Source organism: Marmota marmota, unplaced genomic scaffold (assembly GCF_001458135.2).
Source record: "Marmota marmota marmota unplaced genomic scaffold, marMar, whole genome shotgun sequence".
Classification (NCBI taxonomy): domain Eukaryota; kingdom Metazoa; phylum Chordata; class Mammalia; order Rodentia; family Sciuridae; genus Marmota; species Marmota marmota.
Genome location: NW_026000016.1, coordinates 42,558,658 through 42,575,790, shown reverse-complemented (window position 1 = coordinate 42,575,790; position 17,133 = coordinate 42,558,658).

Below are 17,133 nucleotides of genomic sequence, written 5' to 3'. Positions count from 1 at the left end.
AATAATGCAGAAATTGTCTTATCTAAGAGCTCCACAAGTAATTAAATAGAGCTAGATACACTTCTTAGTTTTTTGTCATATTAAACATTCACATAGCATATATTTGTACTTTGTAGAAACAGATTTCCAGCCTTTTCACCATTTGGTTGGACTGTAATGTGTAAATGTTATTCTTGAAATACAAAATTCGATGGGAATATTTTTAAAAATAGTTATTGAGTATTTCTTTCTTATAACTTTTTTTCCTTCTCTTCTTCAGCCATTCTGCAAGATGAGCCCCATTCTATGTTTAACCAGGGTGGCTTATGTGATGAATATCATATAGCAGGAGTATTGATAAATCACAGAGTGTACATTTTTAAAAACTCCAGCTTTAGTTTTGGGCTGTCACTTTTTCTCCCTCTTTCTAAATCCAGCTGTCAGATCGTGAGGACATTCAGATCATTCATGGAGAGTTAAATCTTTGGGTAAGGAATTATCGCAGTGCTGGCCAATATCTTGATGGCTTCCTTATGAGGAACCCTGAGCCAGAACCACACAGATAAGCACCATGTGCGTTTCTGATTCTTAGTAATTCTTTTAGAAACTCTATTTATGGTTTTAAGCTGCTAAATTTGGGGGCAATTTTCATGCATCAGTAAACTAATTCAGCTTCCATAATATATTAGTGTTGCATTCTCCCTTAATCTCTCTAAATTCCATCTCAACTCTGCCTCTGCTTATTATTTAAATATTGACATTCAGTAGAAATACTACTCTCACAAGTAAATGGAACAATATACCATGTTCATAGATTGGAAGAATTAATATAGTTGAAATGGACATACTATGTAGAGTCAATGCAATCATTCCAAAATGCCAGTGGCATTTTTCAAAGCCATATGAAAAAAAATCTGAAAATTCATGTGAAAGCAATAATGACCTTGAATAACCAAAGAAATCATAAGCAAGAAGATAAATCTGGAGGTAGACACTACTTGACTTCAAATTATATTACAGAACTGTGGTAATCAAAACAATAATGTACTGGAATAAAAAGAAGACACAGACAAATGGAGCAGAATAGAGACCCCAGAAACAAATCCATGCACTTATAACCAACTGATTTTCAAAAAATATAATGTGCCAATAACATATAGTGGAGAAATAACAGTTACTTCAGTATATAGTGCCAGGAAAACTGGATATCCACATGCAGAAGAATGAAAGTACATCCCTACCTAACTGCATATAAGAATGAACTCAAAGTGTCTTAAAGACTTCAATGTTACCAACTGGAATTCTAAAACCACTAGAAGAAAAAGGAAAACTTTAAAACATTTAGTATGGGTAATGATATTATTAGATATGACCCTAAAAAGCACATCAGAAAAAGGAAATATAGACAAAGGGAATTGCACCAAAGTAAAAAGCTGCACAGAAAAGGAAACATTAAACAGAATGTAGAGATCACCACAATATGGGAGAAAACATTTCAAACCATATACCTGGCAATGGGTTAATATCCAAAATATGTTTACAACATAGCAAAAACAAAACAAAACAAAAACAACCAACCCACCCACCAACTCACACACAATTTAAAAATGGGCAAAGGATTTGAATATACATTTCTTGAAAGAAGGTATACAGATGTCCAACAAGTATATGAAAAAATTTTCAACATCACTAACCATTAAAATCACAATGAGATACCACTTCATACCTATTTATCTAATATCAAAAAGGCAAAAGGTAAGCGTTGGTGAGGATGTGGATAAAACGAAATGCTTGCTCACTGTTGATGGAAATGTAAAGTAGTATAACCATCATGGAAAATTCTTAAATGTATTAACATTATCAAAAATGGAAACATGGTTTGTGTAGCAGGATTTGTTCTTATCGGCTTATTTTTACATTAGCTTTCATATTGGAAAAATTCCAAGAAAATATGTACTTTTTGTAAAGGAAAATATTTAGGCAGAGGGTGAAGAGGAAGAATGGAAAGTCAGGGACACTTGGGCATAAAAGATGGAGGTGGAGGAGAGTCTCCATTTGGTATTGGAATATGAATATGTGGAGAGTCACAAAGTCAAACTTTAACTTCTATACAAACACTGGAGATAGCAGTTAGTACTTTTAGGAAGAAAAAAAAAGTTCTTTTTCCCTTTTCAAAATAGAGAGTTAGGAAGGAGACACTAGATCAGCATTCCTCAGAGTTATCATGTTTCTAAATTTGTTTGAAGGCCCAAAGGCAAGAGATCGCCAGCCTGACCTATGGATTTATGAGACTCATCTCAACATCTTGTGGCTGGGATTTCAGAACAGGCTTGTTTCACTCCTGGCTCTAGTGACTTGCACACAGTCAATCTCTGAAGTTTGCTCCCTTCAGGCTTAGTTTCCGAAAAAGAAAAATAGAAGGGAAAAAAATACAAAAAGTTTCAGGAAGTTCACAGTGCCTGCAGGAGCAGGTAAATTACACATGCAAACCCACCGTCTTTGTTGTGTATCGCAACAAAATGTGGTGACATTTCTAGTGGGATGTCACTACAGGGATGACCTGCTTATTTTCATTTCATTATTCAGGCCTCCACTGGAGCATAATTCAGGGTTTAGTGTTGTTTCTAAGCTTTAAGAGAAAGCAACTATTTTCTTTCTACAAAAAATAAAAAATGAAAAATAAACTCTCTTGAGTAGCTGTATGAATATTATATTGTCTTTTCATAATGCTTTTTAAAAATACTCTAAATAGGAGCACAACATACCCAGCCTATGAGAACCCTCCAACCCCCTGGTATGGAAATGTATATTAAGAATATTATAGGTTTTTGAGACACTTGTTTTTACCAAATTCTATAGCCTTTTAAAATTAGAAAAATGAGTTCTTGAGTTTGAAAATTACTTGGTTTTAAATTTAAAACAAGATATGCGGCTACAGGTTTTATTTTTTATTTACCCAAGGCAAACATGAAATTCTCCAGTATGAAATATGAAGAAGACTTCCCCCCCCCACCTTTGTCTTTTGGGGTTGCTTAATGAACAGAATAACTTCTCTCCCTTGTGAGCCATTTCCTGCCACCCCTGTGGGAAGTGTAAGATAAAGAAGGAAAAGCAAGAAGAGAAAATGGAATAAAGAAGAAAGCTATCCAAAATACAACTGTAATAAAACGACTTTGAATATAACAATGATGCAGAATTCAAATCACAATGCAAAACAAATAAAGCTACCTGTTTATGGCCCTGTAGGTTGACAATGGCAAGAATTCTCTTAACAGTGCTACAGAGCAAGTCAACATTTCTTATTACAATTTGGAAAATAAATGCAATCTAGCTTTCTTTTGCCTGTCTCACTTTTAAAAAAAAAATCTAACAAGAGAATAACTGAATCTTATTAAATAAAATTTTTTTTTGGGGGGGGAAATATAATATATGACTTATATGAACAAACAACCTCCTGATATTCCTTAAGACAAACAAAATGTTTCTTAACAATCTAAATTGCTTCTAATTGGACACTCCAAAACATTTGAAAATAAATAGAATAATTATTTTCAAATGCACTTATTTCAACAAGAATATAATAAACTGTTATTGTATCAATTTCTAAGTGAGTAGTTAGGAGAGAATTATTTGCTGTTAACATATTGACTTTTTTTAAAATATGAAGTATCTTTGTTTGGCCTATTTGGCTTTAAAATTAAACAAGGATTATTTAGACTATAGGTTAGTTTATTGAACTTGCATATGCAGAGGAAAAGTGCATTTGAGCCTGGAATATTTGACACTTTACAGATTTTAGATTAATGAAATCTGATTCAATAAGCTCCCGCTGAAATCCTACATGTGACTAAATGAAGCTAACAAAATTAATAACTATGAAAAGTATGCATCATCATCTATAAACACAGAGGGAGACTATGAATGTTTGTAAGACTTATATTTCCCAAATGCTTCCCAGGAACTTTTTCTTGTTTACAATTGAATTAGCATTTTACTAGCAGCATGAGAGTACTATTTTGCAATGTACTCATTAGCCCTATTATTTTTTTAATTAATCTTTACCATTTTAAAGGTACCCAAATGATGTCATTGTTGTTTTAATCCACATTTGTTAAATAAATTAGATATGTAGATGTACAATAGAATTTAGAGTTTACTTTTAGACTTCTATTATATGAACTTAAAATGTGAAAAGAATGATATGATAAATTTTCATATACCAGGCCAGGATTTAACATTTAACCATATATTTAGAAGATTTTTTGATCTCTAAAAGATAAAATCTTTTTTCAATAATAGCATTTCATAACCCCAGTATTATAGTAATTTCTTAATGTAATCTAATACATAGATCACAATTCCCCCAGTTTCTCAACAATATCCTCTTATAGTTGGTTTGTTTGGATGAGAGTCCAAAATGCACCCACTGCCCTTGGTTGAAGCAAATCTTCTGTCTCCTTAGGTCTGTAAAAGTGGTTTCCTTTTTCATCAATGGTTACTTATTAGAAAGAAATGGCTCATTTGTCCTGTAATAATTCCCCCATTGTGAATTCAGCTGCTCATCTCCTTGTGGCATTATTTAACATAGTTCATTAGTCCCTGTATTTCCTGTGAACTGATCATTCATATCTAGAAATTTGATTGGTTTCAATTTGAATTTTTTGCAAACACTTCTTCAAAGATGGTGCCCTATGGGGCTTATGGCACCACATCAAGAGGTGCAATATTGTCTATTGTCTGAGAACTCTACTTTGAATGTCCTGTATTTTATTTCAGCTTTATTTTTTTATCCCCATGCACTGTTTTTACTATAGCTACAATTCTTCCATAAATAACAACTTTCTCTCAACAACTCTTTGTTGCCCTGAAAAAAATAGTTCATAGAAAAGGTAATAAAACTGCTTGAAACTTTCTCTTTATTTATTATTTTTCCCATGTGAGTTGGTGACAGGGTAAGCACCAAAAGTGGTTAGATTTTGTTTGATTTCTTACAAATTCATGGAGTTTTATGTATTTTATTTCTTACAAATTCATGGAGTTTGATGTATTTTATTTGATAATCATTTTTAGTGTTTTTTCTGCTTGATGTTGAAATTATCCCTTCTTTGATTAATGAGGATGCCCACATATTGACTGTGTGTTTTGTTGCTGTGGTTTTATTTTGTTTTGTTTACATTATCCCAACAGTATATGATAACTTCCTTGTCATCAGGAAGGTTTATCTTGTACATTTCCTATTCCTGGTTACAAATCAGCCATTCTGCAACAATTCCTGGTTTCTTTTAATGCAAAATCATATTGAGGGACTATATCTTCACATTATGAATACTAATTGCTATAGGCTTATTACTAATTCTAGACATTTTCAATGAATAGAAATATGACATTTAAAAAAATTTTTTAGTTGCAGAGGGACACAATATCTTTCTTTTGTTCATTTATTTTTATGTGGTGCTGAGGATTGAATCCAGTGCCTTACATGTGTGAGGCAAGTGTTCTACTGCTGAGCCACAACCCCAGCCCCAGAAATATGACCTTTTTATAGATAACACAAAATAAATCCTGAGTTCATTCCAATGTTTCTAATTCACATTAAAAATTATCAGGATTTTACATAAAACTTTATATTTGGTCTTTTCTTCTTCCATGATCTCTAAAGTGTTAAAATAATTATATACTTGCTTTATTATAATATAGTTTTCCCAAATAATAGTGCTAACATTACTACCAGCAATCGAGTTCTTGGATTGTAGTTTAAGATTTCTTTTTTATCTTGTTTTTAATTTTCTACCATTCAAATACTGTGTTTTAAAACAACTTTAAATAATTATTCCCTGTGTAGTTATTCTGGTAACTTGCTATACAGTTAGGTTCATTTGCTTCAATTTATTTTTGCTTTGGGGAAAATTCTTTGGTTTTTATTTGATTTGATTTTAATTCCATAAAGCATTAAATGGCTCCCTATTCAAAGCTATTAAACAACATACAGAGAGCTCTAGCTGCCCTCTCTCCATACTTTTGTAGATAAAGAGTTATATCACTGTTGGTTTATTATTTCATTGTTTCTTTCAAAATACAGACAAATAGCAATAAATGTTCATAGTTGCCCCTTCTTACACAACATTCAGCATACCATATAGTCATTTCTGTTCCTTATAAATGTATTTTTATAGTTGGTGCATTTAAGTCAGAGTCTAAGCAGGTCCAAGCCCTGCATTTGGTTGATATGGAATTAAGAATTCTAAGGATATAGTTTGCTGGATTTTCATGTGTCTATAGTATTAGTCTTTCCAGCCAGGTTCTAAATACCTTTGCCGCAGTCTGGCTGGGCACAAAATCACGAGCCACCACACAGCTTGTAGATTCAAACAGCAACTCTTTATTCCCGAACTCACACCAGCCGTATACAGACACGTTCTGGGGAAATCCACGTTCTCTGCCCAATCCACGTTCTCTCCCAAATTCACGTTCTCTGCCCAAATCCACCTCCACTGGGCTTCTGTCTCCCAAAAAATACTGTCTGAATCCCGTGAGAACTCAAGGGGAACTTAGGCAGCAGGATACGCCCTATTCCCAGCAGGAATAATCTTAAACCTTAAACCTGGAACCTAAACTGGGAACGCCCTAAACCCGATTATGTTAAACCAGGAACACCCTAATCCGCCCTGGTCCTTGAGCAAGGTCAACTACATTCAATGTCACTGCAAAATGTCAGCAACATGGGGTACGCTGGCAAGGAAATTGTCATACCTACTTGGCTAATGGCTCCCAGCATACCTTCAGTGCAAAGATTATGTTTTACACTTTTACTACTCTTTTCCAAACTATCTATCTAGGTGCTGAGTGCACAGTAAGTACTTAAATAAGCTATGTTTATATATGAATTACAACCAGATTTTAATATTCTGATGGTATAGTTGAACTTACCATCTTCCCTTTTATAGCCCTATATTTCCTGATTCAGATTGTAACACAATTTCTATAGCATCATGTTTCATTTCTTTGCTTACCTCTCTTTCTTCATTGTACAAAGCAAACCCTTTAAGTCTAGAGGTTAAGTACTACAATTCAACGTTGGTTCCTCTGACTTGTTGCAGATATTTAAAAGATATAAGCTAAATTAAACTGAATCTACAGCAGCTTAGTACCATCCCACAAAGACTCAAAAACTGACTTTTTCTAAGTTCTTATTTTAAGTTCTTACACATTCCAACATTACTTCTGCATTTCTTATATTTCTGTGCAATGGGAAAGAATAACATATATTTTCTTCAAGTGGACATTTTTTAAAAATGGTGCTCATCCAAGAAAATCATTTAGAAAAAAACAGTATCTGAATTCTCTAAAGGAGGCTTCTAATAAGATTATTTGATAATTATTACAATCTGAAATGCTCTCCACTCATGAAACTATTTCTCCTTTTAAAATACAACAAAATTATACATACAAAGTATTAAAAGAGAATAAAATCATGGCATTTGCAGGTAAATGGATGAAGTTAGCGAATATAATGCTAAGTGAAGTTAGCTAATCCCCAAAAACGAAATGCCAAATGTTTTCTCTGATATAAGGTTGCCATCAGGAAAATGCAAGTTAAAACTACAATTAATACCATCTCACCTCAGTAACAATGGCCATTATTAAAAAAAACAAACAGAAAATGATAGATGCTTGCAAGGATATGGAGAAAAAGGAAGCCTTGTACACTGTGGGTAGGAATGTAAATTAGTAACACCACTATGGAAAACAGGGTGGAGGCTCCTCAAAAACCTAAAAACAAAACTACCATGTGAGCCAGAAAGTCCATTTCTTGGTATATATCCATTTGATGGATAACACAAAATAAATGAAATCAGACTGCCAAAGAGATATTTATATGCCCATGTATGTTATGGCACAATATGGAACCAGCCTAGGTGCCCATCAACAGATGAATGGATAAATAAAATGTGATATATATATATATATATAGATATAGATAGATATAGATATATAGATAGATAGATAGATAGATAGATAGATATCACATATAGATAGGTAGATATTTTTTTCAGCCATAAAAAAGAATGAAATCCTGTAATCTAAAGCAAAATGGAGGGAAGTGGAGGACATGGTGATTATCAAAATAAGCCAGACACAGAAAGATATCTTTTTACATGTGGAAGCTTAAAAAAAATTCAACCTGAAATATAATAGTGATTACTAGATTGGGACAGGTGTGATCTTGGACACACCCTGGACACAGACAGGACTTCTGAGAGGATTGATTGAGTTAGTAGTGGACAAACCAGTTTCTCACAGGTTCCCTTTTAGTTTTGACAGGTCTCCTAAAGGAAAAGCTAAACAAAAGCTTTGTCAAGAGCATTTTCCAGCTGAGATGTGCTTAGCAGAGTACCTACCACTTTATACAGGAGGGATACATATTTTGTAAAAATAACTGAGGTCTCATTTCCTCCAAATTATAAAGATCTCAACAGAAGGCTATAGTTGAGGGGTGTGGATATATGTTTATAGGCACACTTAAAGAGATCCAGAACTACATGAGATCATATATAAATTGAATTATTTCTACCTATATTACTTAGTCTACCAACTAGTCAACTCTGTAAGGTTTCCTCTCATGAAACCACTAGCACTTCTGTACACTGAATTAATATTATTATATCCCAAAGTCTACCACAGAAGCACACTGTGGTTGTCCCAATGTCCCACTAGCAATACTACCAGTGATATTAATAATTAATACTAATAAGGCTAAAAATCAAAGCAATCCAACAGATCCCCCAGAAAAATTTCCCTTGTGACTGTACTAGAAGTTATTTTTAAAAACCTTGGTGTTAATTGTGACAACTGAGGACATGCTCAGATTAAAGCTGTGTGGAGTCACCTAAGTTTTCTGTTGGGGTTGTCATTCTCCTTGCAAGATTTTAGTGTCCCAAACAGTGAACCCAGTGTTCCCCAATCATTTGAGTGTCTTCCTGTTTCCCCATGTTATTCTAAGTCTCTGGAGCTCTCTCCATGCCTGGGTATAAAAGCATACCCTGCTTCTTTCTTGCTGTATTGAAATGTATTAATCACAATTTATATTCTATCATAAATCTGAATAGATTTTGTTAACATGCAGAAAGAAATTTCATCAATTCTTGCATTATGTGATTGATAATATCTAATTTGCTACCTCTTAAGAGTAGTTGCAATTATACAGGTTAACTCAGAAAATACCGTGTATTAAGTAAACAGCTATTGACAACCTACAGCAAGATCTTATCTCGTGCTGACAGCTAAAATACATGCATGCATTGTCTCCATTTCTGAAAGATTTAGAAAAATGGTACCAACAGTTTGAGGAAAAATTATATAGGAGATTCGTGGCAGTAAATCTGCTGGCATCAGGATCAGATTGGGACTAAAATACTATTATTTTATTATGCCACTTATTGTTGGAATCCCACTCAAAATATTCAGGTCTCTGTCATCTTCTTGGGAAGGTGTACCATGATCACCATGCTTAAAAATTATAATCTTCACCAACTCTAGTCTCCCCCTTTGCTTTACTTTTTTTTATGGCATACTAAGATTAATTTCCAAAGTGTAAAGGACCCAAAACATTACCATATATATCTGTGTAGTTCTATAAACACACTGTCAGAATAATAAAACTCTGGATTAGATAAAGACAGACCTTTGTTCATGTATTCATTGTCTGTGGCTATCATAGAAAATGGCCACAAACGTGTTTGCTTAAAACAACACAATTTTATTTTCTCCTAGTTCTCGAAGGCGTTCATCCAAAGTCAAGGTGCCAGCAGATTCTCACTTCCTGTGGACATTCTTGGGAGAATCTGTTCCTTGCCTCTTCTAGCTGCTGGTGGCTCCAGGTGTCCTCATTTTGTAACTGCATCACTCCAATCTCTGCTCCAATGGTCACTTTGCCTCCTCTTCTTTGTCTCCAAATTCCCCTGCCTCTCTTTTAAGGGTGCATGTGATTAAATCTTGGGTTCATCCCAATAATCCAGGATAAGCTCCTACTCCCCAATTGTTAATTTAATCACTTTTTTTTCATATAAAGCAGCATCCAGCCTTTTGTCAAAGAAAATCATATTCATAGGTTCTGAGATTAGGACATGACTATCTTGTTGGAGACTACCATTCAGTCCACTACAGGCGCAAGAATGCTGTGCTTGTTCCCCATGAGTTGACCTGACTGATGAAGACCTAAGTTCACTGTAGTAATAGTGTAGCACAGGACAAGAACTCAGCTCTTAGGAGGATGGGAGGTTATGTAAGATGGCAGACACAATTTTCTCAGGATAGACAGCAGTCTTTGCTATGGACTGCAAACAGATCCTCTCTGGGGAGCAGCAGGGACCATTCCAAGGTTTTCATTACCCTGAAGTATAAGCAAATAGTTCCAGTGAGGTTTCATTGTCCATAGAATGTAAATAAATGGCTCCAGGGGAGCAAAGATGAGCAAATGGATCTCTCCAGAGGTGTCTGTCTTTAGGACTGCTATTCTACCCTCCCTTAACCCAGGTTTCCAGTAACTAGGGTTCAGAAAGCCTCCACTATGTAGAAATAGGGAAATATTCATGGAGCATTTTTTTCCTGATAGTCAACATTTAACATACTAGATATTTTGTTATTGATCTTGTTTATGGTTTAACTATAATATATACTTCACGGGGACAGGAGATTCTGTTTGGTTTACTGCTGTCTCCAGAATCTAGAACTGTGCTCGATACAAAGAAGATTCTCAATAATTTGTTAAATAAGTGAGTAAAATATTGCAATAAGTCACTTTAAAAGGACCCAAAGATTAGTCTGGGACAAGTCACATGTCAGCTGGTCCATAGAGACCTCCATAAATCCACATTGAGTTTACCAGGAACAGTACCCCGGCCATCATAAGTGACATTCATTCATTTGAAGAGGCAGCAGGAAGAAAGCAGCACCTGCCACAACTGTCACAGCAGGAAATCTTTTCTTCATCCTTCCTTTCTGAATCCGAGATGAATGATCAATCCACTTCCTGAAGCCACTAACATCCATTGGAATTATATCTACTTAACCAGAAACAGGAGAGACTTGAGATTAGCTGAGTAGATCAGATCCCCTGAGCCCCTATTTTGGCATTATTTCATCATATTTAGCCTCTATATTTCGTGTCTTTACCACTTACTGCATTTGCCAGGTCATTGTTACTTTCCCTTTCCCAATTATGTCTTGGAAAGAGATTATCTCAAGGAATGAGAAAACACGCGCACACACACACACACACACACACACACAAATTTGTTTCAAAGCAGATTGAGATGGGAGATCAAATGTGAAGCAGAAAATAAACCCAGATTCTCTGAGAGCAACAGAGGGTATTTCCAGCAGGTCTTCTGCCTCTGGATTTCACTGGTGAACAAAAGGATCTCCTCTACTCAATCAATCCCATTCTGAAGGATCTAAAACTTGAGATATCTACAGGAAGTTCCTGATGACAGCTATCAACAGCCCTATGAAGGTCAATTGCCTAATTCATTAGATACTAGCAAAGCACCAGGCTCCCCTTCTTCATACCACTAACCACTCTTACTAACCAGAATACTTCAACCTTTCCTTATGAGTGGTTTCTTAAAGTGTAAGTTCCATGGGGGACTATCTCTATTTTGCTCACTGTTATAAATCAGATACATATTTCTATGGCTGGTCCATAACAAGTACTAACAAACTAAATGTGGAAGAAAGGAAGGAAATTGTTTGTGCCACTCCTTTCGTCTTATCAGAGATAATCGTAGCTGGCTTTTCCTCAAGTTTAAGAGTTGATCTTCTTCACCAGATTCTTTCACTGGGTAACAACCTCCTTGCCATGGCAGAATCAGAGTTCGAAAGTTGAATGTCTGCTTAAAACTTCAACAGGTGTCATAATTTTTCTCTCAATCCTCGTGTATCTGACTTTCTTTGAATCCAGGTATCCTGATCTATAAAGAAAAGGAGAGAAAGGCCATTTGCTCTATAAATTAAAAGTGTGCAGCTTTTAAAGCTCATGGTTTATATAAATGCTGTTGTGGATAGATTAAGCGAAAACATGGTTGAATTTATTTTGCTTCTCAGCAGCCACATCTTGCTGTCTAGTTCTTCCAGAGGTGTACTTTGACAAATGGTACCCCAGTGATGCTGGGGATTCATTGGTAGCCAGAGCTGTGAAGGTAGTAGCCTGCCCTGCTACCTGGGTGATGGATCTACCAAACCTGAGTGTGAGGGACCCAGGGTGGTAACTACAGTCATCTTTCTCTTTTATGATTCCTCTTTTTTTCCATTAGGTTTGACATTTTTGAGCTGGAGCTTTGTAACTAACTATTAGCCCAAGGCAAGGACTGGGAAAATGAGAACTTGCTGAAAAAGTGACCCCCACGCCCAAACACAAAGTGTGAACAACTGTACTTATGGCCTGCCATGAAAGGAACTCAAGCTCGGATTTATGTCCAGATATTGTAGTTGATTTGATAAAGTGAAACCAGCACCCTCTGCACCTGCAGGCAGACCTAGGGATTTTCAATTTTTTTTCCTATTATTTTTATCTTTTCGTGCTATAGTATTTGAAATGAAAGTTTGTGCCCATTCAGTCTCCACTAGAGAGTCCCATTTGCCACCAATGATGAGCTTGGAAGTTAGATCATAATAAACAAGACTAAGAGAGGGAACAGCAAGCTAAAGGTGCTTTGTGATAAGTCTGGGCTCTGTTCACACAGCCTGCTCAGGGGCACTTCAGCCCATTATCAAGGGTGAGCATCCCCCAAAACAGCTTTCGTCATGTCAAGAAAATCATCCATTCTCCAAACAGGTGTTCATTTTTTCAGGTAGAGTCCACATTACAGCTGTTAAACTTGGAGCTTTGGGTGACAGGTAGAATGAGTTTTATCAGAGTTTTAGCTTCAACTCAAAGGTTTTTTCTTGTGCCAATCACAGCTCCTGCAAGGCCCAAAGTTTATCCAAAGACATGAAGAGCACAACCTTCTCCCAAGAAAAATCCTACCAAAAATTCCTACGAAAACATTGCTAGCCATTACCTCCGGAGTAGAGGCATGTTCCTCTAATTCCTTTGTGCAGGGATAGAATACCTCCATTCAAGACACCATTCCTTTTACTCAGGAGAAAAAAAAATAGTCTTTACCCAGGCCAGCAAGTCTCTAAGCAAAGAGCTGAAAACAAGAATTCCCAGTCATGAGGGCCGAGGGACCCCAGGTGAAAGAGAAAGCAGTTTCCTTGTGAAAATAAATTAACCAAATAAATTAAGGAAGTTAACAGAATGAGAAAGAGAATTATTCCTCTTTAATGTGTCTATGCAGCCTCCATGGTACAGAGAGTATATGAAAATTTCTGAAGGGAATTAAAGCTCATGTGCATCGATCATGTGCTGTGCTGTTTCCTTCTTCCACCAAGGACCAGAAGACTCTAGAACTTCACACAGATTGTTTACTTATGGAGAGACTATTTGAAGAAATCAGTAATTTTGCCATTAAAGTGCAATGTTAATTTATAATTAAACAAGTGATCTTTGTGTAAAAAAAAGATATCATTATTAAGAATTCTCCCTTCAATCTTGAATACTCCCCTTTCTCTCTAGAGTACACAGTTTGTTCTCTTTTTTTTTTGTATAAAAAATGACAAGCAGAAATAAAAGTAAAAACTTTATACCAATTCTTTGAAGGAGATTAAGGAAAAATGTGTATGGAGATGAATATTTGAGTTAACTTTTAGACTGTATTGATATCATAGAAGCTTGTGGTGGTGGAGAAACAAATGAGGAAACAAAATGTGTATTTTAAAATATTTTATCAGTATTTTTGCTAAATAATCACTGAGTTTTTTCAGGTTAAAAAATTATAAGAGGCTTGTAATAATGAATGAACCATAATGGTATTTATTTCATTGCTAAAATATGTGAGCTCCTAGTTAGACTTTTAAAAATATATTTTTTAAAAAAGAAAAACAAATAGATCTTGTCTCAAGTGGCTTAAAACTTGAACACACAGAAGGCAACTAATCTTTCTAGAAAAATGTTGGATAAGGTATTTGAGCAGTAAGTATGATGACATATCAAGTGAGCAAGATCAGGACTGATCAAGAGAATGTTTTGCGTAGCACATGGAATTGAAGTTAGGTTTGAGAGACAGAATAGGCCTCAGTGAAATAGTGATTCACTTACTGCTTTTAAATTAAAACTACCCTATAACTTAGGTTAAATAATAATGAGTATTAAAATAATTAACCCATGACTGTGGGTTGACTGGGCTCATGCCAAAAGTTGTTCTGCTTTACAAAGTATTTGCTAGAGTCACATGCTCTGCTGCATTCAGCTGGTTGGGGCCCTATGTTGAAAGATCCAAGAAGGCTCCCTTCTCCCAGATGAGACCTCTGTGATTCCACCTGTGACTCCTTCACACGAACACTTGAGCTTCCTCACAGTATGGTGGTCTCCAGGACTTCAGTGTATTTAAAAAATAGCTTCTAAAACTAAGAAGGTGAAAGTTTCCAGCCTGCCTTAAGGCTAGTCTCAGAATTAGCACATCCTTATTTTTGCCACATTCTGTAGTCAAAATAAGTCACAAGGCTATGCCAGATTCAAAAGGAGAGGAAATGAATTCCACTTCTTCATTTGCTGGGGCTGGCAGGAGAATACCACAGAGGAAAGGAAATGACAATAATATTTTTGTTTTGTTTTGTTTTTAAGACTACCATAAGCAAGAAGAAAAATATGAGCTATAATAAGGATTCTCCCTTGCATATTTATCTCTGAAAATAAAAACCTTTGTATATATAATTAAAAGGACAGAGCTCTACTTTGTGTACTCTGCCCTGCATCTCTTCAATTGTAACTTGCTACTACTAAAATAGACACTTTTGGGATTTTTAAGGAGAATAATAATAATAATAATAATAATAATAAAGGTTTTTTAGAGGTTTATGTTAAAAGAGAATTTCTATGTGCCTAGCAGTATGCTAACCATAGGTGGGAAAAGAAACTTATGGTTCGGCACTACAGTTCAAAGAGTTGTCAATCATTGTGTTGTTATTGTGACTCCAGGATGTTTTTCATATTAGTTCTTATTTCCAAGAAACATATAAAGATAACCAAAAAATAAGCCTTCACTACTTAATTAGATTCAAAAATATATACTGGAAATTGTGTCTGACACATAAAGGTTATAGACAAGTAGGAAAACATTGGCATTCAGAATGGTACACAGAGAACTTGAGGTGGATTTCAGTTTTAAAGCTTCTATTTTCCCTAAGGTGAGAATTTTTTTGAAGTTCAATTGCTTTCCTTGAGAGTGCCAGTTATCCTAATTTAACATTTGAATCTGAGTGCATGTGTCTACCCAAATCAGAAAGGCACTTGATGCAGCAATTCTAGATTATGAACTAAAGGGACAGAGCTCTGCTTGGTGTACTCTGCCCTGCACCTCGCCAGTTCTAACTTGCTACTATTAAAATAGACATCTTTGTGATTTTTAAGGAGAATCAAAATAATAACAATAATAGAGGTTAGGAAAGCAAGTTCAATAAAGTGGCACTGAAAACACACAATAGAGTAATCACTTCTGATTCTGATTCTTTAGCATAGAAGGCAACTAATAGTTAAAACAATCTATGATACACTCCAAAATGACTAAAAGAGCACAATACTCCCAAAACATAAAATGATTAATGGTCAAGGAGATGGAAATGTTTATTGCCCTTATTTGTATACATTGTATACATGTATTGAATTGCCATAAAATACCCCATAAATAAAAATAAAATAATACTACTGTTTTCCCACACTTGAGTTCTAAATGAGCCTAACAGTAGAACGGAAGTAATAGGCCAAGGAACAAAAATTACAAGCTTTATCATAGATAAAGGCTACGTCATGATGCACAGCTCAGTTCTGCAGCAATCACGGGCTTCCCAAAGCAGAACTTACCTGTCTCATTTCAGGGGCATGACCTGTAAAACTTCCTGCACAGAAGAAAAGACCAGACAGCAGTTTTTGGAACAAGGCAAACTCCTGGAATGTATGTCTACTTTCCCCTTCCAAATATATTGGTAAGCTCACCTTTCTCTAAGGAACAGAAGTGAATGAGGAGGTAGGGCAAGGGGCAAGAATATGTAAAGAAACTCCCTTCTTAAAGAAATCTTACGAACAGAGATTATTTATCTCTATGCATAAGAGAAAGAGAGAGAGAGAGTTTAATCAGAATTGAATAAATAATAGATGCTGATAGTATGCCTGTTTTCCATGGTTCACTTTCTTCCATCACTCTTCTAAATCCAGAAAAATTTGCCAAGTTTTAAAATTCAGAGATAGAACCAAATAATCATACAAAGGGTAAAATTTTTTAAATGTGAATTAAGAATATCTTCATAGTGGTCGGTGTCCTTAATACAAAACGCCAAGGAAAATGCAACTGCATCTACACCTAATTGGGATTCCCAGCATTGAGAGAAAGATACATGCACTTTATTAAAAGTAGATCTAGTTTGGATAAAAGAAAATAGATCTTCCCCCACATCCTATGATGGCAATGATGGCATCAAAAACTAACAAAATATCCCAAAGTTTTAAACCTGTGTGACAATTGCAACTAATGTTCTTTGAAATCTGATCATTGATTTTTATAAACCAATTTCCCAGGTCCTAAAACATCATGATCACTCAGACCCTCTGGGTGCCACAAAGTAGAGTTTGCAGAATTGAGAACTCTGTGGGTTGAGTCCATTGACACAATCCCAAATTTACACCTATTCTGCTGTGGGATTTGGGCTGGTGGTTTTTCTTCTTTTCTTCTCAGCCTTAATGCTTATGTCCCCACTCTCAGAGTTAACCTGTTAATGCCCAAGAATATGCCACACTGTGGTCTGTTCCTGCATTTTATAGTCTGACAGATATTCATCTCTGGCTCACAGCTTGCAGGTGGGAGCCTCAGCCGAGGAGCCTTGGTGTCAGGAAATCAGCAGCTGCTCGTATATCACACTGGTCATTAGTGGAGGATCATTCTGGACCTTTGCCCACAGCTCCTTGCTATGGCAGGAGAAGGGCTATAAAACCCTAGGCCCTGTCAGCCGTTGTCACTTAGGTGAGAATTTATCAGGTCTCCAAGTGCCCTCTGACTGGATTAT